Raw genomic sequence first — 27,091 nt, forward strand, 5'->3', positions numbered from 1 at the left:
GTCCGTTAAAATAGCGCGTCAAAAAAATAGATTGTATTGTTATTAGAAAAAAATTTTATCAATCCCCTTCAACGTATTTATATATTTTCTTACTTGGTAGTGAATAAAAATTTTTGTTGTAAGGTATCTTCTATATTTTTAGAAAAAATTATAACTTGAAAAACATTTCCACAAAGATTATAATGATGTAAAAACAAAAAAAAAACAGAAAAAAAATCAGCAAGATGAGCATTACTTTGTGAATTTGCTATGGAAAACACGTAGTACAATTGAAAAAATATAATCTAGAACAATAAATTATAAAAATTTTAACGAAGACAGGAAAGTCGCTAGAGAAAAAAATTACAAAAAAGAAATCCAAATTATGCTTATATTTACATTTTATGTTTCAAACATATTCTCAAAATATCGCGGTTTCATTGTACATGGTTTCTCGATATAGCACGGTTGTTTTTGTTTGCATAGTTTTTCAAAAAAACACGGTTTTATTTTGCACGGTTTCTCACGGTTTTTTTTTGCATATTTTTCGGGAAAATTACGGTTGAATGTATTTTACACCGATTCCTAAGAGAACACCGTTTTATTCTGCACGGTTGTTAATTAGCGCGATTTTTTAAAATAACACGGTTTTATTTTAGGACGGTTTCTCGGTCTCACATGTTTTTTTGCCCGTTTTCTTGTTAATAGCAACATAGCAATAGCAACAATTGCATGTTTTTTTACGCGTTTTTGACACAGGATGCTTCCCCCGTGCTAAAAAAAGAATCAAGTGTATTCAAATAAATCAGTAGTTTGCTGCAGCTCCTTTTCAACTGTGTGAGGATAATTTAAAATAAAGATTCATCCAACTGTCCTTCAAAAATCATTTATTCCTCATAACACTCATTTGACACCAATAAATAGTTTACTTTGCCGTTCTTATTTTCGTGCCTTGTTGTAATGGATCCAAATAAAATTAAAAGTAGGAGGAGCAAGTGATTTTTTTTGTCTCATACTGAAGATTAATCCAGTTGTGTGAAATTCTTGGTGTACCGGATCCATGTTTTAATAAAATATTTAATTAATAATAAAATAATATTCAATAATATTTAATAATTTAATAACATATTTCATATGATATATAATATATATTGGTAGATACTTTCTTTATGATTAATTTTTTTTCACTACGTTCCTGCTTAGATTTCTGCGCTTCAGGTAGGGTAATGAACGGTCTATGCAGTGGCCGCAGTCGGAGAAAACGGGCCTCAAGTTCCTAAATTTTGATCAAACCTCTGATTAACTAGCTGTTTTATCAATATGTAAAATACACAATGGGCACAATCCACGTGCTACATTCGAAATGCGGAATTCGACCTTCTGGTTTTTGGCAAAGATTTTGCAGCCAACCGTCTAGTGTGCAGGGTTATAGCTACTATCCGATTGACCTTTACGTTATGTCACCCAGCCAAAATTCGTGCATATGACGATTTAACCTCGAGATCAATTCTAACAGAAAGCAGAAGAAATTAAAATGATAAATGGCAACTCATTTATCAAAGTACAGTTTCTCTACAATTATGGGTCAGTCAACGTGTTGTCTGAATGTTCAAAAATGGATATAAAATCGGAAAATTATCAACTACGAATGTTTTATCATCTATCTCTGTGTTCTGATGTGTACTTTCGATCAACAATTAGTTTTACTGCAGTTGATACATGTAAATCGGTTAGGAAGAAAAGGATAGCAAAGATACAATTATGGGTCACTTATGGCATACAAAATCATTTAGTCTATTAAATCGTCAAAATATATAACGCAAGTTATTTTATTGTTGTGAAAGCTTGATAATAAGATATTCAGTCTGACTGGGTTGTGCACCGCAAAATGTAACATTACTACAATTATGGGTCACTTCACTTATTGCATCGAGCAGAATTATAGTTTTTAATGACATTTTCAACTTCAAATTATTTTAATCGTATAAATAAGGTTACAAGTGAGTTACAGAATATACCACTGCTAATGAAAATTGTTCAATTTCATGAGAATAGACGTATTTGCGTAAAAGTGACCCATAACTGTGGAGGCACTGTAATAATAATCCAACTTCACTCCCTCATCTAGCTTATATAAAACCTGACAGGATTACCACCGGCAGTGGGCGGTGTCACCACCCTTAGAATTATGTGACAAAGCACACCATTTACATTCCGACTCTTTTGTCTGAAAAGTAAGCCTGAATCGACGTTGTGGTGGTTAGAGCAGCTGTAAAAAAGCGATTTTTTTCTCCGCTGATGTTTTCCTCTGCCGACCGACCGCACAGCGACAAAAAGATAAGCAGCAGACATCTTTAATTGAAACATATTCAGCAATTCTTTTCCGTTGCTTAATGCTTGAGAAATGGTCTGCTGCCTCAAAGACACAAACGAACAGAACCGGTGTTTACCTCAGCAGAAGAAATAATGTCCGATAAGAGGAACGGTGCCGCCATTTCCGAAAATGGACACCGACCGCGACTTCTTCAGAGCACATTGTTTTAAGTAAAAGATTTGATACCGGTGTTTGGGCTCTATGAATATGCATGTCGCATGCTGGCGGCTTTGGATTATTGTTTTCTGTGGGGCTGGTCGCCGCTTTCTATCCTTTGTGGGAGGTGACTTCGGTTGTAATCCCAGCAACATTAACTTCACATTCGTCGGGATGTTCTTGTGGGTGGCCTTCTTCAGTTTCTTGTTGGTGGGTGCACTATTACTGCCACAATCTAATCTAATTCTCCGGCTTTTTAGCACTTCTGAGAAAGTTATCTTCCTCAGCATTTAAGACCACCACTGCAGTAGAGAGCTGCCTGCAAACTTATGCTGGTTGTCGGATGCTCAATTAGGTGTTCATGGGATCTTAGGATGGCAAGCGGCAAAATAGATAATTAAGGTCACCTCCTTTAGTATTGATCAATGGGACACATTCCACGCATGGCTCACAGGATCAAAACATACTGTGAGACAAAGAACATATATCACACCCTCGACCCATCGACACAAGCATTTCAGGAACAGAACTAACGATTCTTTTTCGCTAGCAAACATAATAGGATAATCATCGCAGCAGGTTACTATCTCCCAACAAGCTTATTAGCTTCCTCACACACCTCAACCTTTAGGACATTGGCATGCAGCTGAAAAGATAGCGTAGAATGGGCAAGAAATGAGATACATCGACTTTGTGTGCAAACAAACAAACAAACAAATCCTCGTATGTTCCCAAGCAAAAGCTAGCAATCCTGGTTGATCCTTTTACACGCCTGCGGAAAAGCTGCTCAAAAAAAAGGACAAAGGTTGACAAACGATAGCCAGATAAGTTACCTGCGTTGACTTTGGCTTGGACTCAGCATCCGCCATAGAAGGTCTACTGTCATTGGATCCGACCTGTGATGTGTTTCACATTTAACGCATTTTCTCTTTCAAAGTTGATCTCATCAGTCAAACTTGCCGAATGGAGAAGAAAAAATAAGAACCAAACTCGACATGCTGAATAACCGTGTCCTTTTCTCCATATCCACATTTTGTTGTGACAATATTATGGGCTTCGGCCAATTATCTCTGGTTCTGAACTGTGTGAATGCGGGGTTTTTATTTCACGCTGTTCTTTCCTCGGCACATTGACATGTTTTTGGATAGGCTATCGGAACTCAGGATGACAGAATCGACCACCATGACGAATTTTGCGCGCTGTAGGTAGGAAGCAGTGTGTCAGGGTGAACCTTTAGAACTAATTTGCAGGATTAAGCAAACTGGTGGGATACTCAAGCGCTTGACTTGATAATCTATTTCGGTAATGTTGTTACAAATACACTTTTCTATTTTATGTTCATAATTAGTCATCTAACCACTTTGTTCACATTTTCACCAACAGAATAAAGTTACATAATGTTATCGCCCTTGGTACAGCATTTCATTTTCAGCTTCTCACCCGGACGGTTTCAATCCAACCGTGAAGTAATGACCGCGTTTGCCGATTTGCACATGCTACCTGTTCGCTGAAAATCGAAGCCCATAAAAAGCACTGAATGATGCTAATCCCCGATTTAACGTTTCACATACCGTTTCGTACCTATCGTGCTGATACGTCTAACTAAACTCAATAAAAATAAAAAACCATTAGTTTAATTATCTCTTTGCACCTTAAGTTGGAGCTGAGCAGCCAATGTGGCCAAATGCAATAAAGCTTATTGGCACATTATCCGCACATTCTAGATACATATATCCTGCAGTATAACGTGAGACTTGCTCTCGGCAACGTTGGAAGGTATGTCTAATCCCGTACGGTGTAAATAGGTGGGCAATTTACAACTTCGAGAGAAGCGAATTTTTTTTCTGCGCAAGATTTGCAGTAGAAGCACTTGGAGATGGTGATCTGATACGACCGAGTCTCAGACGGTGCGTTGTACTGCTGTGAACGCATTAACAGGTGCATCTCTTGAATTTTTGTGAATTAGTTGGAAGGAAAAAGCAAGTAGACATATCCAGTGCTTCGACGTTGCATAAAAATAATGATAACATATGGAAGTGGTGAATTCATGTAATTACTACAAATTGAAGTGGTAAACTCAACGCGTTTAATGCCGTTTGATTTGGTCAATACACTGAAGTTTCATAACAAACTCGTCAGAACAAGTAGGCGTTCATTTTACATCTATCACAATCACCTTGCTATGCTCAATATTCTAATATCCAATATTCCAAAATGTAAAAATTAGTCACAATGTTTTTCTTCTCATTTAAGGCGTCGTACACAAATTACGTAGCGCTAAAAATCTAGATCTAGAAAATCTAGAAAGGAAAAAAAGAAACAGACAAATAGAGACCATGTGTTATGCCATATACCAAAATAAATAAATGAATAGACAAAGAGAAAGAGAGAAAGATAAAGCAATAGTAACAAGAAGAGAGACGGACAAAAAGAAAAGTAGAGAGAAAAAACTGTAAACGAAGCGAAAAAGAAAAGATAGAGCTCATTACCTGGAGAGGTATAACCTCCTGATTGGGAGGCTTCAATGATGCTTCATTGAAAGTTACTTTCGACCATATTCATCACCGAATACGGCTGGGCAAGATTTTGTAAATGTTTGTTTCGCGAAAGTTCGTAAAATAACTACGCTTATATTTGTGCGATAGAGTTATGCGAGTAAAATTGGGATTACAATTATCGCCATTCTCACTAATAAATCGGGTGTACCTCAGGGCAGCAATTTGGGATCAGTGTGTTTTTTTTTATTTTTCAATAACGTTGCTGCTGCACTTGTACATCCGCAACCAACTTGTAAATTGTTTGATGCTGACGATTTTAAAATATTTTTGACGATCCGTTACATGGAGAATTGTTGATGTATTTGTATTTGTATTTGTATTTGTATTTGCATATAATTAATCTAACCTAGGTTTACATGAATGATGGTCACAATAGTGATGTCTCCAGAACATGTTATATTCGTTCGTGTATTTGTGTAAATTAAATTGTTTGACAAGCAACATTGCTAAATGTGACGTAATGAATTTTCATCGCATGAAATCGCCAATAATATTCAACTACAAAATAAATGGTCATTTCAGCTCTAATGAAATCTACGCTAATCTGACAATCTGCCCCGTATTCAGAATACTGCCATTTGCTCAATCTAGATACCTTACAACGTCGCCGTACGATACAATAGGTATTCTTTGTGGCAAAGCTGTTAAATAATAGAGTAGGATCCCCAAACTTGTTGAATTTTCGTGCACCACACAAAGCCATGCGACCATAACCACTACTGACAAATCATTATCATCGCGCGAATTTTGGTCGCAATGAACCTATTGTCTCATGCATTGATAATCCAACAAGGCAATCTGGCGTAAATAGGTATGGAGGCTCATCGTTTCAAACTACAGATCTTGGGACTAAACGAAGTCCGTTGGACGACCACTGGAGAAAACAGGATGCCATCCGGGTAAATTCTGCTATAATTCGGCATACGAAAAGAAAACGCGACTAGAGTATCAATAGTTGGATTCCTGCTAGCCAGATTCAGAACACGGGTGTGGAACCTCACGATGGTCCAGTGTTATGCGACGACTGATGTTGCCGATTTGCAAAAACAGGATGTTTTCATAGTCAGCTATGCAGCGTGGTTGAAAAGGTATCGTCTACGCACATCCTTCCCACTATGTTTTCCGGAGTAGTATTCGGCCCGGTCACTGTTAACATTTCGCTACTTACCCGGGTATCTATGTCAGGCGGAAGTTAACTTCTCCATTGCGCCTCTCGATCCATCCGGCTATCTCCGGGATGAGTCGGTGCGTCTATCTACCTTTGGTGGAATTGGACAATTCCAAATGGCAACCTGGCCATCGAAGTTGACCATCTGTACCTCTCGTACCACATTGGTCGTAACACTCTACATCCTCTTTGACAATGATGCTGATAGGCATCATGCTATCCAGGACGCATCTTGCCTCGCATGACACGGTTCGATCTCAATGAGGCACATGAGCCTGTAGGTGCTTCCCAGTTTACCGCGGTAACTGGAAGTACCCAAAGCTTTCGACCACATGGGTCCGCCATACCTGAGTATGAACGTTGCCCTGCTAGCTAGCAGCTTCCGCCTGCTGCTGAATAACGCCGAGCTATTTGACATAATGCGCAATAATGTCGCCGTAGTCGTGGAAGCTTTCTTGCAGGCATTGTCGAAGAAGCTCTCAAACGTAAGCTTGTCATCGATCATTACTCTCAAGAGGCGAGCATATGGATAGCGCGGCTTTCAACTCGACCTCACTGACTGATTTGCTGTAGACCTGTAGAATCCCCAATCTCGATAGGAACTCAAGCTTCAGCACACCTTCATATATGATATTTCACAGTACCGGTCCCAGAAAGGAACTTCGCGGTACCCCTGCGGTAATCGGGACGCATTTCTGACCTTCATGTGTGTTGCAAACCAGCACTCAATCTTGATAATAGCTTTCCAGAATCTTGTACAGTGGCACCGGCACTCCGAGACTCCGAAGCGCGTGAGCTATAGGTTTCAGGCTGGCGCTATTGAACGCGTTTTTCACGTCTAGTGTTAGAACTGCGCAATAGCGATTGTCCAACTGGTTGCTTGAAGTCGAACTGGTTGCTTGACAAACTGATGAATCTCACAAGTCTGTTGAGGATCACCCTCTCAAGCACCTTACCCGCTGTGTCTAGCAGACAAATTGGTTTATATGCCGATGGGTGGTTTCCCGGCCTTCGGTAGTAACACCAGTCTCTGTCGCATACACTTATGCGGTAAGAGGAAGTCGTCTTAGCATTTCTGCACGACCGCACTGAACAACCCGGGGGCTACCTCTATGGCCGTCCTAATGACCAAGGCACCGGGGGGACCAGACGGAATCCCGAGACTGATGCTCAGCTTCTGGGAGTTTGCGATCTCAATAAATTTACCGTTCGTTACCCTTGCCACCTCCTCGACCTCTGCGCGGCTGCCGATGCTCGCCTCCACACTCCACACTCAGGAGGCTCTCCCCCTTTCGAGGTTCCAATTTATTACTTCCGCAAATACATCGGCATCAAAGTGCGATGTCTTCCAACCGCGAGTGATTGGATATTGGCTCTACCCGTCGCTTGCCTCTTCGCTCATCGACCAGCACATAGGGTCACTTGGGTCTCTCGAAATGACCGAACAAAAAATCAAATTCTCCATATCTGCATCAACCGATGCATTTGTCACAACGAGTGATGGAACTCTCGGAAACGTGTGTAGCGGAAGGAAGGAATGGATGTCGGGTGAAAGGCGAAATCCAAAATAGAGCGGGTGCCTACCAGATCGCCCAAAATCTTTACCCGCCAACGATACGCCGAGCAGCAAAACAGACAAAGGCCGTTTAACGATCTTGTAGACGGAACAAGAAAGCCTGGCCAAACTCTCTGGCTGAGGAGGGTGGTAGAGCCACAGCTAAAGGATATATCTGTTTGTTGAACGACATTTTGTGCCACCTCAGTGGTGCCAGAACTAATGTCAGAATCCCGCTGAAAGACCAAGCAGGTCAGCTATTGACAGAACTAACAGATTGCAACCACTTCTAATTTTCAGATTCACCACTTCTAATTTTCAAAAGCACAAGACTTGAAAATATTTAGTTAATACGTTCCCTGTGAAAATGCTATTTTATGTTTGCTGTGGTGAAGCAAACATAAAATAGCATTTTCTTAGGGAACGCAATAAGTATTTCCGAGTCTTGTGCTTTTGAAAATTCGAAATGGTGACTCTAAGTCGGCCATTTGTGGATTCAATGAGGTTTCACCTTAACGCTCAATGTTCTGGAGTACATTGTGATTCTTAACAGGATTCAGAAAAAGAGAGACGCACACACAACAAACAGGATTTCATGCCAGACAAGCATGTGAGGACTACACAACAGCACCCTGAATAATACTGGAGCAAGTCAACGAATTCAAGGACTCTCTCCTGCTGGTATTCACTGATTTCGGAAAAGTGTTCAACCGTATCAATCGTGAAAATATCTGGAATGAAGTTAGGCGAAGAAAAGTCTCAGAAAGTCTAGTCCATTTCATCGAAGCACAGTACAGTGCTTTTTCGATTTTATCACGGTCAAAAAAAATTTGGCGAAACCGTGAATTTAGCGAAATGATAAAAAATTTATTTTTTGTGTTGGATTCAATTAAAATTTATGATATTTTGAGTAAAATGATGCACTTGCATAGTTAAATGGAGTATTAGTTCAAGATACAATTGAATAAAGAAAAGGTTAGCTTTTGATATTTTTCTCCATTGAATTCTCGCGGACTTTTTCATGGCTATTATACATGCAATATCAATATATTTGTACTGCTCATGTTTAAGTATAGCTAGCGGAGTCTAATGCTTACTTATGTGAAATCGTGGAACCGCTAGATTTTATAATTTTTAAAACCACGTTCTATGAGGACCAAACTGTAGGGATTTTTAAGTTGCTAACAGATCTTCTTTCTCAACTGCTCGAGTAACACGTAATTTTTGCTTCAAAGTCAATGAAATATTTATTTCCGGTTCATTTTTCTCATAATTATGACATAAATTATTTGTAACAGATATGACACTTGGTTGCCTCAGAAAACTATACACATGTAAGGATACAAGGCACACATAAAAATGATGTTTCTAATACATTTTCTGCAACTGGAAGTACATTATTTTTTATTTGAAGTTTTTTAAAAAAAAACGTGATAAAAACGAAAAAAAATCGTGATAAAATCGAGCGTGAATTTGGCGAGTAGTGATAAAAACGACTGTTGATAAAAGCGAAAAAGCACTGTACGAGGCATTCTCAAGTAGATCTCGCACGACGGTTTCTTGCCCTATTCAATGAGGCAAGGTTGCATATTAATACCACTACTCTTTCCCAACGTAATGGACGACAAATAAACTGGATCGATTGACAGTATGATAATATTGTCTTACACGCCCAACGACGAACAAGTGCAGAGCAAGCCTGATGACTTTGTTGAAAGCTCCAAGTCTTGAGACCTGTCGCCAACGTCGTGAAGACCAAGTCAATACAAATAATTACTCCAGCTTCACGGCAGCAAATTAAGAAGGAATAAATCTTCCAATATCTTGGTACTTAGATAACGCCGAACGGTGGTACCATGAGTGATACACAAACCTGGATCAGGAAGGCTCGAGATAACTTGGAACTTCTAGCGGTCAAGTCAAATCTCTCTACGAACGAAAACTTTAATCTTCAACATAAAGTCCGTGTTGTTGTAGGGCTAAGAAACGAGGTACACATCTACGGAGACGACGTAATAGCTGCAAGGTAATCGTTGCCTGGCGAACATCATCCACGCTTGGTGGCCTAAAAATAGGATTGGTAACGCTGGAAAGACGAAGACAGCGGAGAAGAAGCGGGTCCAGATAATCTCATCTGGCGTCAAGAAAAAACGAAGACGGCTAATCGTCGACAGGCTTAGATAAGAAATAGTTTTACAATAGTTTTTTATTTAATGAATTTTAAATTTAACAACACAAACGACTTAAATGAGTTCATAAATATGAAAAGCAACTCAAGGGGGCATTCTCATGTAACGTTAACAGTTTATGTGGGCGAATGCCCAAGATTTATATAAAACTTTAAAATATATATGAATGATTATCCACGGAGAGGGAAGGTGATCTAAAATCATCAAAAACTAGTCCACGTGAAATATGGCTTATGCAATTGTACAAATTTGCATGTTACGTGACGTCTTGAGTTGTTGTCAAGAAGAAAATATGTGTTACGCTATGGAGATAATTGGGACTCAACATTGCCTTCGAGGAAAAACTTGCAAAAAATAATAACGAAAATCATTGTTAGAATATTTGTTGATATTAAGAACTATTCTGGGAACAAAATAAAAAAAAACTTTACGTATTGCAACTTTTTGTTTTAAACCCGCTTGAACCGATTGTTTGTATGCAAAAAAATCGTCAGAAATACACTTTATTTTCAATCAATATTTTAGCATGAAAAACACTCTTTCAATAGCAGGAAATGTATGAATAGTAGCAATGTAGACATATATCAACACAATCAGTGGAGAATACGACTAATCTCAAGCACTGCGAGCGCTTTTTTAACACAATTTCAAAAAAGAAGTAGGATGATCAAAGTCACTCCGCTGACCAAAGTCACCCCAGTTTACAGTACTCAAAATTATGCCTTTGGTGCTTGGTTCTGACATCCAAGCATTTGGGTGTGAAATAATGTAGGGGAACTGCTCCATTATTCATCTCATTAAGCCGATATTAACAAGGAATGCACGGATTAAACACCAAATTTTCATGAAATCATTGAACAAATAAACAAAATTCGCTTACGTGCTCTTATGGAATCGTTCAGCATTGTATATTTAGTAAACTTTGCTAGATTTTTTCTGAATTTTGTAAAACAAACCATTTTTCACAACGCTTCCATATCCATCTCAAAACTTAAATCACTGCTCAATTATTCATTTCACGACGTCCCCATATTCATCACACTGTTATCATGAATGAATCACATTATCATGAATGAACGTAGCCGCAGCCCGTCGTAGTAGGTTACCTAGATATCCGCTGTAGTTGTTTACGTGCAAATATGGTAACCTAGGTAACCACTGCAGTGCTGTCCATTTATGTTAATTATGTCGGAATGATTCAACATTTTCAGTATGATTTTTTCGTATTAACTGATAAAGCTGATTTGGCAACTTTTGATTTTCTTCAACGCAGTGAAAACAGATGAAAATACATACAGTTGAAATTTAGGAATTAAAGAAATTCATCTCATATATTTCTGCTAATTCAAGCTTGTTTTTGGAAATTTGAGGTGAACATTTCAAAGATCAAAGTATTCTTAGTGTAGTGAGTGTTTTTGTTAAGGGATTAAAATAAAAAATGGTCCGCTAGTGATGAAAAAAAACTTTGGTTGGCTGCTGAACGAGTCCCGTTGTAGCCGTACAGAAGAATGCACGAATTTTGTTTTCTGAAGTAGATTCCCGACTATAATATCAAATTTTGAGCTTTTAAGTGAGTATTTGAGGATTCTACTTTATGAGAAATCTAAAGTGAACTAACTAGAATCCATTCCATGGATAAGCACATTGATTTAGTTAGAAAATATGCGTTTCTTCTGTTTTCAATTGTGTTTTCATGTTGTATGAGATGAATATATGGGCTGAGATGAATAATGGAGCAGTTCCCCTATTCTAATCCTGGTTTGTTTAATGTCAAACATTTCTGTTTTTTTTTTCGTATAAATGTTATATTTCGAGATTTTTTTTTTTAATTTTTTTTATTGTCACAAATGTGTTTAAATTAATTCACAATTCTAAAAAAATATATACATGTGTCCCTATTCCAGTTCCATTGCGCACTTCAACGCCTCTATGCTGAATACACTGTCACACGATTCAATTCGATTGTATTATCATAATTCTAAACTCGTACAACGGTTAACATGTCCACTGTAGGTACGTCTTTTGATTTTTTGAACCTCCAGGAGCTTAATTGAGAAACGTCCCTGCATATATGTTTTAGCACACAATAAAAAGATTAAGAATTTACACGACTTACAACACCCCTCTTTTGCACGAACACCAAGATTTTAAACTCTCTCGTTCGATTCTAAAAATTTAATCTCTCATGAGTGCATCTTCCTAAGCCAGGTGAAGTTTTCATACAAAGAGCTAATTAGGATTACTTATTCCGTTGGTTGATTTATGGTGGTCCTCCGATGACATAAGCATGGTGCTGAACCAGAAAATAATCCTCCCTATCCAGAGAAAAAGCATTTTAGAAGTGAACTAAAATTTTTGCACTTTGCTGATACGACCTTCTCGTGCAGAACCGACTCCCAACTAATCCAAAGGTCGGCATCTCCGCACAGGATCGGATTTTAATCCTGTGATGCACATGTTCAGCGAGTGCTTCTTCACCAGAAAACAGCTTATCGCTGGTCGGACATCCTAAACAACTTCTTCGCTTGTTTGCGGAGCCAAATGCAGTGCCAACGGGGTGAGTGAGCGACGACAGAACAATTCAATAAATTAAAAAAATGCACCATCTGACAAAAAAGCACTCTCGAAAATACAACGAGAATCCAAAATCATCACGCCATCATCAACAGCAGCGGGCAACACACCGTCCCGCACCGAAAGAGTAACTTGTACCGGGATGTAAAGGATCACCGGAGGAGTTTGCTTGTCTGAAACAGCGGCCACTGACTTCGTCGAACGAAGTGAGGAAATATATTAAAATGTATCTTTAAATGTACACTTTTATGACAATCTGGTGGACACTAAATAGATATATTAATAAAAATGTCTCCCACACAGACAGTTTCTCGTTGTCAGTTTTTTTGCTGTTTTATACCGACCGTTGAGATTTTGTTGTTTGGTTGCTTCGGCCATTACCAGTGGTGCATACTTCTGTAATATTTGTGTCTTTCGAAAGGTGTGATGACAGTATCCACTGGATCTCATCGGCTCCATCGGCAGGCAGCAAGGAAGTTGATTTGTTTCCACTGTGTCTAATTATGGTTAAAATGACGAAGAGATTCGACGGTAAATTTTTCTCTCATGTTTCTTCGGAGGCATGATACTGAGAGATAGTAGCGGAGATAAGATGTTCAATAAACATGATTGTATAGAGTATTCTTGATTTCTTGTTTACTGAATTGCAACAAATAGTGCGTAAATGAAATAAATTCATTTTGTAACAGATTTTCCAATTATTGTTAAATCATTATTATTCATTCGTCGATGATTTCAAATAACACAGATTATATTCATTCTCTTCCAGATTGCAATACACTAAGGTACCTTTCAGTTTGATATTTACGCATTTTCGCGCCGCTAGTTCTGCTCAGATTTCAAAATTTATGAGTTTTTTGTGCGGATTTTGAGGACTCACGTGGTTTTTTCACTAGGACTTCGAAAATGGTGCGATTTATAAATTTATAGCTTTTTTCTACACGAATTTCGTAACTTAGGCGTCGTACACAAATTACGTGACGCCAGACGGGGGGGGAGGGGGGTTGAGTCTGCGTTACTTATTGTTACGTAGGGGGAGGGGGGGTAGTAGAGACTGTTACGTAACTGTGATGTTTGCTCGAAATGGAAAATTTCAGCGGGGGTCAGGCTGATCAGCGTTACGTAATTTTAGGGGGGGGGTCATGTCGAACGTGACCTATCGTTACATAGGGAGGAGGGGGTCTGAAATCTAAATTTCTAGCGTTACGTAATTTGTGTACGACGCCTCACACGTTTTTTTTTTCAGAAAAAGAGTATGGTTTTTACTCATTTTTGCCTTTCTACTAGAAAGGTATAGCAATCACTGGAAAAACCAAAGGTACAAAAGTGCTCCAAAGGGTCGAATCTCGTATATCAATCGACTTAGTTTGACGAGCTGAGCATTTTCTGTATGTATGTGTGTGTGTGTATGTGTGTGTGTATGTAACGCTCTCCCAATCTCACTCGATTTTCTCAGAGATGGCTGGGCCGATCTTCATGAAATTAATTGCAAATGAGAGGTCTAGCTGCCCCATAAGACCCCATTGAATTTCATTGCAATCGGATTTTTAGTTTAGAGGTTATGTTTGAAAATGTGAAAATCACGAAACATCATTAGCTCAGAAACCACTCAACCGATTTAAACAAAATTGGTATCAAATTAACGAGCTACTTAAAAAACCCTTAACTTTTGAGTTTCATGAAGATTGAACGTGTGGTTCAGAAGTTATTTAAAGAAACGTGTTCAGGAGAGTGTTTAATCTCACTCATGTTTCTCAGAGATGGCTGAACCGATTTCCACAAAATCAGTATTATTTGGGAGGTCTAATTACCCCATAAGACCCTATCGATTTTTTTTTGCAATCGAACTATTACTTTGCCTGTTATGCTTAAAAATGTGCAATCCAGCTTTGAAAAGAAACATGTTCCGAACACTACTCAAACTCACTCACTTTTCTCAAAGTTGGCTGAACCGATTTCCACGAAATTAATGTCAAATGAATGGTCTAGCTGCCTCATAACACCCTATTTAATGTCAAAGTAATCGGTCTGTTACTTTGTCTGTAGTGTATCAAAATATGAAAATCACGAAACTTCATTATCTCAGAAAGTACACAACCGATATGAACAATATTGGTATCAAATGAACGGGCTAGTTATGGGTTAATTGATGAATTTTATATTGATTAAACATGTGGTTTAAGAATTGTGAAAAGAAACATGTTCCGGTGACTTTTCAAATTCACTCGTTTTCCCAAAAATGGCTGGACTAAATTCAACAATCTTAGTGCCAAATGAAAAGTTTGGCTTTCCTATAGGTTCCCATTTTATTTGACTATAATCGTATTTTTATTCAACCCGTTATGTATTAAATTATAAAAACAACGAAAGTCTATTATCTCAAAGATCACACGATTTATTTGAACATATCTAGTGTCATTTGAACGGGTTGTCTCTCAAACTCACAAGTAAGAAATTTCATATCAATTTGATATGTGGTTCAAAAGTAATAAAAAGAAACGAAATTCAAAGACTATTTAAAACTGTAACTGCTTTGATCAAAACATATGGCCTCAACAAAATTTAAATTTGGTATTGTGCTATTCGTACGTTCCCGGTATTGCTCGTGATTGAAGTGGACGAAATTCAAAGTCAATTCTTTTGTTTCGCTATTTCTTCAGCACGAATATTTTACTCCTAATTAATAATTTTTTAACTTTTTGCCTTTCTCCTAGAAAGGTATAGCAATCACTTGCAAAACCGAAGATATGAAAGTGCTCCAAAGGGCCGAATGGCATATATCACTCGACTCAGTTCGACGAGCTGAGCATTTTCTGTATGTATGTGTGTGTATGTGCAGATTTTTATTTTCACTCACTTTTCTCAGAGATGGCTGGACCGATTTTAATGAAATTATATGCAAATGAAAGTTCTAGTTGCCCCATAAAACCCTATTAAATTTATTTGTAATTGGATTTTTATTTTAGAAGTTATGTTTAAAAATGTAAAAATCACGAAACATCAATATTTCAGAAACCACATAACCGATTTCAATAAAATTGGTATCAAATGAACGGGCTATCCCTTAACTTTTGAATTTTATATAGATTGAACATGTGGTTCAAAAGTTATGAAAAGAAACGTATTCTGAAGACTGTTTAATTCCACTAATGTTTCTCAGAGATGGCTGGACCGATTTCCACAAAATCAGTGTCATATGACAGGTCTAGTTACCCCATAAGACCCTATTGATTTTTTTGCAATCGGACTATTTCTTTGCCTGTTATGTTTAAAAATGTGAAATCTAGCGATGAAAAGAAACATATTCCGAAGAATACATAAACTCACTCACTTTTCTCAGAGATGGCTGAACCGATTTTCACGAAATTAGTGTCAAATGAAAGGTCTATCTGAATCATAACACTCTATTGAATTTTACTGTAATTGAACTGTAACTTCGTCTGTAATGTACCGAATTGTGGAAATCACGAAACTTTATTACCTCAGAAAGTACACAACCGATTTGATCAATAGTATCATCAGATGAACGGACTAGTTAAGGGTTAACTGATGAATTATGATTTAACACGAGATTTCAAAGTTTGGCTGCCTATACGTTCCCATTTTTTTTGATTATAATCGAACTAAGCAAACGTTATGTATTGAATTGTTAATAAAACAACGAAATTCTATTATCTCAAAGATTACACGACTTATTTGAACATACCTAGTGTCATACGAACGAGTCACCTCTCAAACTTACAAATAACAAACTTCATAACAATTTGATATGTGGTTCAAAAGTTATGGAAAGAAAAGAAATTCAAAGGCTACTTAAAACTATACCTGCTTCCAGTCTTGTCCATTTCCACATCTTTGTGCATTTATAAACACATAAATTGCATCACATCAGTTTTTTAGTAGGCATTGTGATGAGCAAGAAAAAATGCACAACCTTATTGAGCGATGCCTTTGCGCGTAGGGAGTGTGGCATATAACTACACACATGAGTAGGCGAGCTAAAGCTGCGTGCTGTTGAGTAAATTTACTGTGCCTGAGCTAAATTTATCTTAGACCTGCACCGTGGTAGTAAAAAAACGCAGTGAGCATAACACAGTGAGAATAGCGCAGAGCCCAACGTAAACGCTACAGAACAGGTTAATAAGGAAACAATCAGAAAAGTTTTCCCAGCTAGAATTTTAATCATAGTGCCCTTATCATTGAGCAATAAACGTGCGCTATCTATATTTTATCAGTTGCGATCGAGAAGGTCTCTCTGCGGGAGCTTTATGCGCTTACTCGTTACAATACAAGCTTTCTGATGTTGCGTATTTTGCTTTCTTCACACAGAAAGCATTTGCTTTTAGTGCGCGAAAAAAATAATCAACTCATCCGTTTTTTTCAACATGCTTCAGTGCTCTGTGCAAATTATATGAGCCTCTTTGTTACACACGATGAGTATGCCAAGACTGCCTGCTTTGATCAATATATGTGGCCACAATATAATTTAAATGTGGTATCGTACCATTTGAATGTTCCCGGTATCGCTCGTGATTGAATTGTTCGAAATTAAGAGTCATTTCTTTTATTTCGCTATTTCTTGAGCATTTACATTACGTCAAATTTCATATTTTATACTTCTATTACAACATCATTATTTTGAACATGAGCATGAGCATGATTGACCGCCCGCGGTTGCTACTCCGTTATTGCCAGATCAGCTGTAATTACACAGAGAACCAATAGATGATGCTTGGGATTAACATTCATCCTCAATGTGTAAAAACTGGTGACCTTAATCTTTATATTAGGCAATACCAGCGCCGGCCGCATCCGAATGCAGGTCAAAGAAGGAGTGTATATAGGAATATGTTGACGTGATACTCGCTTTATTGGAAGCCGAGAACACCTCTGCACTTCCACGAGAAATCACTGGGATGTTGGAGAAAAGGGTAAGGTTTGCAGCAGATTTCGTTTTGGTAAACGATGCGCTGAGTTCTAATACCGGGTTCATAATACCAAATATCGCGCGTACGAGTTCATTATATCTTTTACGGAAATCATAACGCGATCCGAACTCATTCCGGTTGATAATGTAACACCGCAAAAATAAAGCGCACGCAAGGAAACCGGACCTATAACCTAATCAAGACAGACTCAAATATTCGAAAATCTGTTTATGAAGTCATTATGCAACTACCGAAACGTATCTCTCATTGATTTATCTCAGCTGACTACACAATGTTACGAAGCAACCATATATGCATTAACCAAAAACAAGAAAAAAGTAAATAAATAGGCCCTCAACACATACTGCAAACGGTCAGCAAGAGAACTTCAAAAACGGCCTATTTGCTTGGCCATCGTCGTTTGAAACGAACGAAAAAAGAAAGAAAAAGAAAAAAAAGGATGTGTGCGTTGACAGACGAGTCGCGTATAATCCTGATATTAATTGCAAATAATTGCGATATTTGGTGGCGATTAATTACGATGTTTTGTCGCGATTAATTATTTACGAAATTTATCGAACGAACGGAACCTACTCCGAATCACTGCGTGCTGGAATAGAACCTACGGGTGGACAGTCTGCGAATAAATGGTTTGGTACACCTCGGAAGTCACAACACACCGAAAATCCATATTCGAGCAAAGCTCACCTGGGCCGAAAACACGTTTACCCCGGAAAGTTATGCGCGACCGCTCTATTCCCTCTTACCGACGCATACGCGGAGACACGGTATTTCGCGTTGATTACCACTTACTTCTTGAATAATGAAGCGAAGCTACCTACTGAGTATGAAAAACCGGCAAAGTTTCATGCATTCATAGCTAGAAAATTTTAAAAAATGCAAATATGCATATCTAACAAGACCGAGTACTAATTAGATTCAACAAAATGCCAAAATAATCGCAATCAAAATTTATTTGCCATGCTAACTGACAAGATTTCTACTTAATTAAATTAAAAATTGTCTATGTGTTTCAGTATTTACTCAAAAGCTAGAAAAATCATAAAACAAGGGCATAAAGGGCTCTTCCCACTGCTTCCGTTCCGGGACCGGGCCGGGACCGGGCCGTGGCTGTTCCGCGTGTCGTCCGGGCTCGTTTGAGATTGATTGCATGCGTTCTTATGAACGCATTCACACCGACGCGCCGTGCCCAGACCGGGGCAGCGTTGAGTTGCCGTCGTGCTGCTGCAGTGCGAGAGAAAAACTATCGTTGCCGACGATACTTTGTGTTGGCCGGAGAGTGCACGGAAGGCACTCGGGTGGATGCGTGTATGTTGTAGTGACATATTTCGCGCGGAGTGAGCTGCGGTATGAAAAAAAGAGAAAGACGTTCTTTCACATATACACACCAACATTTCTCAGCCAGAGCGCAGCGCGGGCACGATTCAAGCACGGCGCAGTGTGAATGCATGAAAAGTCCCGGACGAGCCCGGTCCCGGCCCGGTCCCTGAACGGAGCAGTGGGAATAGCCCTTAAAACTGCTCAAAATGAAAGCAGAGAAAAAAACAAAAAAAAAACATTGGTTCCCTTTTGCCATGCAAATCAAACAAAAAACACAGTCAAAACGTCACCAACACCAACCCGGTGGCATCGGTCTTGATTCCTGAAGCTGCCGTGAAAGACAGTGGCGCTAGTCTCATTTATGTTCTTGAAGGTTTGTTCACACAGCAGTGTAAGCGTGACGAGCAAAGCATAATATATGTTGTAGAGAGTTATGCGGCTTTAATCAATTTAAATATTAAAAAATAGCTTGGCTTAGCTTTGTAAATTTGAAACACACAGGCGTTGATACGCTTTCTCTTTTACACATACATTGAGATGGTAATCTTTAAGTCATCGCACGTTTGCCAGCTACCTGCAAGAAACACCGCCATTCGCAATCGGCAAAAGCAAACGTTGTGTACATTCTATAACAATGCAACGCATTTATTTTTTGTTTTATCAAGTAAACCTCTCGACGTTATGTGTAATAAACATATCATCCGAAAACAACACGTAAGTACACTGCCGCTGAGCACCGACACTGTGTGCACGTATGAACAATGCTTTTTTTCTTGTTTCGATGAATCAGCTGTCAAATTGCATGTAAAATTGATCCAGTGATCCAGCTAATGCTGGCTTCACTTATGTTGTACGTAAACGTCAGTGATACCACCGGGTTGACCAACACTAATACTTATCCTTTAATTCCCGCGTCCTCTCTGAACTATCATGCTAGTGCGAGAAAGTGCCGCACGCAAGAGCAACAGTCATCCTGCACTCGCACTTCTCTCGCTTTTCCTTGTTCACCTTGCACTTACTCACACACACACTTATGACAAGGCAAGGGCTAGCGGGAAACGTGCTCCGCCACCGAAAAAGAAATGCAGCTCTCACAAATTAGCCACAAAATTGCACGAATCTTTCACGGATTTCAACATTGACGTCACTCTCACCGATAATACGAAACCGCCACATTTCGTATTACCTTTTAATCCACCCTTTGCACTTAAAATATAACGATTACGCGACGGGAAGGCTAAATAAAATACGTCGACATTATTGCACTATCACCGTACTCGACAATCCTCGGAACACTTCATCGCGATTCCTATTACAACATCATTATTTTAGAACCCAATACACATTTATTGGATTGAAGCGTTCATGTAAATCTATTTTTACAAATGAAAAGTTTGAATGAGAAAGGCTGGGTCTGACCGCTAGGTGGATTAATTTTGGTTTTTTATTTCAAATCGTTTTATAAAGTGTTGAGTTTCCAGAATAGAATAACCAATTTTCCTGACCTTTATATATATTTTGTAATTTTTATCTTGATATGCATTGCTCTTTAGTCTTTTCCAAGGTATGTAACAGATATGATTAAAAACTTTATTATAGGTAGTCTTGAATTTATCTCAAACACAACGAATAGCAATCCGATTTAGCCTTTTTTCGCGGATACTATCTATATTTTTTTATATATTTCATGTTCAAAAAAACTGAAATGGTTAGCAATCATACTACAGCTTATTCCGCTCAACTAAGTCGTACGCCGCCTTGAATAACACAAACAAATGGTGGTTCTTTTTCTTCTTTCTTTTCTCTCTTGTCTTCATTCATTTCTGTCTTTTGAGCACTCTTTTTAAATCGGTTCAAGTCAGTTGTAAATTTTAATTTTGTTTTTTATTCGTCGTTAAATAGGTGCAATAATAAATATTTTGAAAAAAAAACTGCATGTATTATCAGCAATCCCACCGTAGGATAAACATTTCTAAAAAGCCAAAAAATGTTTCGAAACTATACAAAGGCTAATTAATAAAAGTTCAAGAGTATTTTAATGCTCAAAATATAAATTGGTAAATTCTGACTGTAGACTATTACGCTTGGCCACTATAAAAACAACTACTCTCTGTACTTTATATTTATTTATAATAATATGCCACTAGTTTGGAGAAAAATTCATTCAAAATTATCATGACTTTATCATCGTTATCATCGTTAGTTTCTGCAACTTTCCAACTTCGGAGTCATATATAAGAAGGTAAGTTCTTCCAGCACATTGAGCTTCTCAACATGAGCTGCCCCGTTACATGCGATTGATTCCCTGAACGAATCAGCCCCGCCCAGTTCCCACTGTGTAGTCGAGTTGCTCAATCATTACACTAAACAAAATTAATTTATCCGCTTGTTGAGCACCAGATTCAATTAATTTTCCTGCAACTGGCTCCGGCGCTACTGGTAATTAATTTCTCGCTCCATTACACGCCTGATGCGGGTCCGCTGGGAACTACCGACAGGAAAATTTCTTCGGATCACCGATTCCAGATTCAGTATACGCCGAACCATGAAGTTGATAATCATCATTTCGTTTACTGCCGCGAGTAACGTGACGGCGGCTTCCGCCAGAACAAGGAACTCTCCACTCCCCTCTGTTTTCTCTGACCGGGCATTCTAGGGACGGACGGAGTGAATTTCGACCTTGCCCGGGGCAGTGCGGATCGCAGCTTACGTCCGGCGGGAACCTACTGCCGCTGCTGTTGATGATGATCAAAATAAAGATCGGCGATTGCGATACGGCTTTCGGTTTGTTTTTCTCCCCGAGGAACTAGATCAGCCGGCGCACCGACAGAAGCTCGGAAGCTAATTAGACTTGCCTCTGTTTTCGCTAGCTCATCCGAAATTCATCTAACTAGAACCAATACGCTTCCAATGTTTAATCAGTACAAGCTAATGATGTTAGTCAATTTCAGCATGACAGAGAATATTTTTTTAAATTATACAACAAAATAGCTACTGAAGATTCACCAACTGTGCGACCAGTACTAGATCCTGGTTCAATGTTCTTAATTCAATATCGTATGTAATGTCTTTAGAATAGGACGCACTTTTTTAGGAGAGAATAATTAATATTTATCATTTGTTCTGATTTTTTCAGAAACTTTATTGTAATATGAAACATTTGTTCAAGCTTGAAAAATTTTTGAAATTCTCGTGAGAAGAAGGTTTTTCTCAGTTGGTACTGAGAGTAATCTCCTAGTGACATATTACTTGCCGTGACTGCAGCGGAAACCGATTATCATTAGCTATGGCTGCCGCTTTTGTGCTAAGAAAACCCAAACTTGCCCTGCAATTCGAGAATGGGTTAACTAGCCAGAACAAATTGAAGCTGTAGAAATTTGTTCGTTGACTAGCAGCGACTGGTGCGGTGCAGTGTGGTGTGGCAGTGGCAGCCTCCACCGCATAGCTCCATATTATTTATGATTAATCAACCAGATAACGTGTTTAAATTATTTCGTTTGTTCGTGCACAATCAGCGCTGCCAGGTCCAACGCCGAACTTTACATGAATAGCATTCACATCACAATTTCTTTCTCCCTCCGTCGTCGTGGGTCCATTGGAAAGCGAATTGTATAGAGACTATTTTCTTCCACGATTCAAACCCCGCGTGATGATATTGAAATAAATGATCGTTGAAAATATATCGGGGATTGAGCCACGACTGTTTGGAACCCTCCTTCGCCCTTGGTGTGTTTCTCTATCTAGAATGCCCAGGCAGGATGAGGAGGGGACTTCACACGCTGAACAACAATAATGTGTGCGCGTTCGGGATGTGGGACACCAGGAGGTCTTCTCCGCCGTCGGCGTTACGTTGCAGTGGTGAGCTCCGGTAAGGAGTTCGACCTGAGCAAGACGAAAGAGACGACAGACGCGACAAAGATTCGGCCCCTTTCCAGAGCTGGCTTATGGGAAGAAAGATGGGCGGTGATTTAATCGTAAAAAAGAAAACACAACGCGTTGATTATCGACGATTTGTCATCTGGAATGGGTCTGTGATACGATCTAAATAATTTTGTACGCTCTGACGACAACGTGCCAAAGCTGACGATGCTGTGACTTGTGCTTCCCTTGTGGCCGAATGTGGCGGTACCACGCCGTTCAGCGGTTTTAAGGGTACTGTTTAGGGGTCTTGGCACGGTTCAAGAGCTTTTTAATGAAAGATTATCTGGCAAGATGCAGTTTTTACGCCTGCCGCCACCACATCGTGCATCGTGGTCGCGACTCTCCTCGAATATGGCGGATGCAGTGTGGTTTATGATTAAGCGATTGCAGTTTAGATAAATGAGCTGCTAAAATGGTGAGAATAAAATATGTGAGAATGGAATTCGCTGCTTGCGATGCCATTTTTTTTAACGATTACGGCATTAGGTTTGATGGCGACAGTATCTCCGATAGAGGCTAAGTGAGAGGCTCAATTTACCAGGGATTTATAAAAACTCTAATTTCTGCGCGCCGAACTGCTCAAGTATTTTAAAGTACCCAATTAAAACCATAAACGGTTCGGGAAATTCTTCCTGGAGTTTCGCATTGCTACTGTGCATGTCCTCAACTTTCAATACAATACCAAACTTGAAAAACTGCTAATTTCCAAATTTTAATTCTAAAAACATTTTTAAAATTCGTCCCACTCTTGTTTTCCTTCCTTTAGTTCCATTATTCGAATCTTGGCGTATAATTCTACTACTTCTAATAGACACTGAAAAATTGAAGACATAATGTGGAATTTTTTAAATCCTAATAAATAAAAATCATTAAGTGTCCGTAAAAACACAATCACTCGAGATAGGATTAACAGATTTGAATGATTCTTTTTGTGTTGGTTTTACTTTGTTCTATGTTAGGTCGTCATGCAATCAAAATAACGGAAATCAATTAAGAAAGCTTTTTTTAATTCAATATTCATCTTTTTCTGCTTTCACTGCAAAAGCAACGCTATCAGATTACAATGATTTTAGACGGTGCAATCGGCAGAAAACAAACAGTTGTAGTAGAGCAATTCAACAAAAAAAACGAGCCATCATTTTAATCGACTATTTTTTAATTAGCTTCAATTATGCATGCATGTTTCTATGAGCTTAAAGTTCCATGTTGTGCTATTTTTAAAGTTCCATGTTGTGCCATTTTTGGCCACGAAAAAATAAAATTGATAATTGTGAAAGCATCTTAAATTACTTCTTTCTTGAAGCCTCCTATTGAAACTGCTGATATTATTCGACAAAGTTATTACAAACTGTAGCAAATAAATATGCGTATTTTACTTTTAATAAAGGAAGTAATTACACTTTTCCCAGTTTACTATACAGCTTAATGTTTACGTAATTTGCTTTTTTTCATAGAGCATAATTTTGTTCAGGATTGTGCATTTTTGTAACAATTTTTGTTATCAGCACAACTGCACATGGATAAAAAAAATTAATATTCTGGTATGATTTTTTTCTGCAATATCGAAACTACCAATAGCTTCTAAAAACGTTCACTGATCCATTCTTGGCCACCTATCAATGCAATTCTATGATTCATATTCTATCTTATATATCTTATATCTATTGATCGCAACACCATGGTTAATATTTAACGTTTATGCAAAACATGAAATGTACGCATTTTTCAGGCTGTTATACGGCTGTTATTATAGGGATTTGGATAAGACAGATTGTATTCAGAAAGCACTGCTATCTGAAATAAGGCGAGGCCTCACTCTTTCCAAAAAAATCCTTTCTCCATTTGTTCCGATTATTTACAAAACTGTTTACCATAACTAACCAGGGTAGCGAAAAGATTTAAAAAAATTAAATTCCCTGATTTTCCCTGATGTTCCCTGAAAATTAAATTAACATTAATTTCCCAGATATTTTTCAGCATCCGGCCCAAAAAAGTGCAAGGTGGATAATCGCAACTCTGAAATCCCAGAGAAAAAAAGTATCTTAATCGGATTTGAAACTGAACCATAGAGGTCTCGAACAAGCCTTTTATGCTTAAAAATCAGTTTTTGCGCTTTAAAGTCGTTTAAAAACAAATCGCGTCTCTGTTGAAAATTTTTCCCTGAAAATTTTTCAGTTTTTCCTGATATTCCCTGATTTTCCAGGTTTTTCCAGGTTTTCGACACCCTGACTAACGCTTCCGACTTTCAACCTGGTGACTATAGTAAATGGCACTCGAGTTACCGAGGTTGATGTTAGCAAATAATACGAATAAGTTTCTAAAATTCGGTAATCGACTTAGCGATTTCGCTAATTTTTTGAGCTGGTTAGCGAAACTGTTAGCGTCGCTAAAATTTTGGCCTTCGAAACACTAATCGCTGATTCGCTAAATTTTGTAGAGAAACGACAATAGAAATATTTAGAAAAAAACTGTGAATTGCTGATGGCGTACGTAAATTGCTTCGAAAGATGAACATACTTTACTGCGAAAGTTACTTTTGTCAGTTTTTGTACCCTAGATTGGAGTTCCAGCCACAGGAGCATTTTGAAGAACAAGCAAAAGGTCTAGATTGAATTTTCGGCACACCAAGAACTTTGGTAAATTGCAATGCGCTTGAAATTATGACAACTTTGGTTCTACTTTTTCGATTCAGATAATAATTAAATTTTTATGAAAACATTCCTAAGAGTATCTATTTTCAACGCAAGCTAAATAACTTGTGTTATTCTTGTTTTTACAAAATAAAATATGAATACCGTTTCGTGAACCTCTTACTGTAAATAGCTTTAAAAAGTAATTGTTTTTGTTTGTTTAACCAAAACAGATAAAAGTGGTCCAAATCTTACAAAACACGAGCAATAAATATAGCGATATGACTATTTACATATTAAAAAGTTAGCGATTAGCGATTAGCGAAAGTTCCGCTAATGTGGGTTTAGCGTTTAGCGTTTAGCGTTTAGCGATTATCGAGCTAAATAGATATATGTACTGGCATTTAGTAAGCTCAATGGCGAGAATTTTCTCCTGTTAAAAGATATCTAGATGGTAAAGTCAAATTATAAAATAAATTAGTGTGATTTAAACTTTTTCCGCGAATCGGAAGCCTAGAGAAGTTTTTTGGTTGGAAAATAATTTGGAAACAAAATAACATAATTTACTTATTTGAACTCAATGTTAGTGCAGAATAGGGATGTAACGGATATCCGCATCCGCATCCGCAAATGCGGAACATCCGCATGAAAATTGATATCCGCATCAACATCTGCATCCGTAATCACATATCCGCATCCGCATCCGCATCTGCAGATGTCTGAAAAATCACATCCGTAACATCCCTGGAATATAAACCAATTCATTTGGTTTCCTCGTTGAACTAATTCAATTACATATTTTTTTCGAAGGAGAGAGGAAAAATATCTCTCATGCATAACTTACTATGGCCAAAACCGGTGCTTTTACCCTACTCATTTTGAAGAAACCAGGCGCCGTACTCAAATTACGTAACGCATGAAAGAGGGAGGGGGGGTTGAGCCTGCTTTACTTACTGTTACATAAAGAAAGAGAGGTTGTTGCGACAGTTACGTAACTGTGATATTTAATGAAAGTTTGGATGGGCGAGTCATATCGAATGTTACTTATTGTTACATAAGGGGCATGGCATCTGAAATCTAGATATTTAGCGTTACGTAACTTGTGTACGACATCCTATGTAAAAATACAGTAAGGTCTTTTTTACACGGGTAGCTTTCCTCCATTACGCAAAAAAGGTGCAAGATATCGACCTCATTTCAATCACATTTTGCGTTTTAGACCACAAGTAATCATATCGGTTTTCAAAATAAATCCACAATTTTCGGTGTAAATATTCAAAATTTAAAATATTGAATTTTGGTCTCTAGGTTGGCCACTATCATATTCAAACTGCTCAATGCTTCTAAATCATTTGGTTCTTTTCATAATTGGGAAAGTAAGTAAAGTTTATGAAACTAGAGGTACCGTAAACTGGGGTGACTTTGATCACTTTTTTTATTGTATCTCAAATATTTTCAGAATATACTGAAAACAATTTTCTGTGATATTTTTAAAATAAGTACTGGCATGCATTGAGAAAGATTCAGTCACTACTTCAAAAGTTTAGCAACAATTTTGCTGTTTTTAAATATGCTCTAAAAATTTTACACCAATCATCATTCCGGGGTGACATTGATCACTTCATTGTTTTAATGAATTTGGAGTAACACTTTGCTACTTTCACTAAATTGAACAGCCTTAAACGACTTAAACGAGTTTATAAATATGGAAAGCAATT

The sequence above is a fragment of the Wyeomyia smithii genome, chromosome 3 (assembly GCF_029784165.1).
Source record: "Wyeomyia smithii strain HCP4-BCI-WySm-NY-G18 chromosome 3, ASM2978416v1, whole genome shotgun sequence".
NCBI lineage: Eukaryota > Metazoa > Arthropoda > Insecta > Diptera > Culicidae > Wyeomyia > Wyeomyia smithii.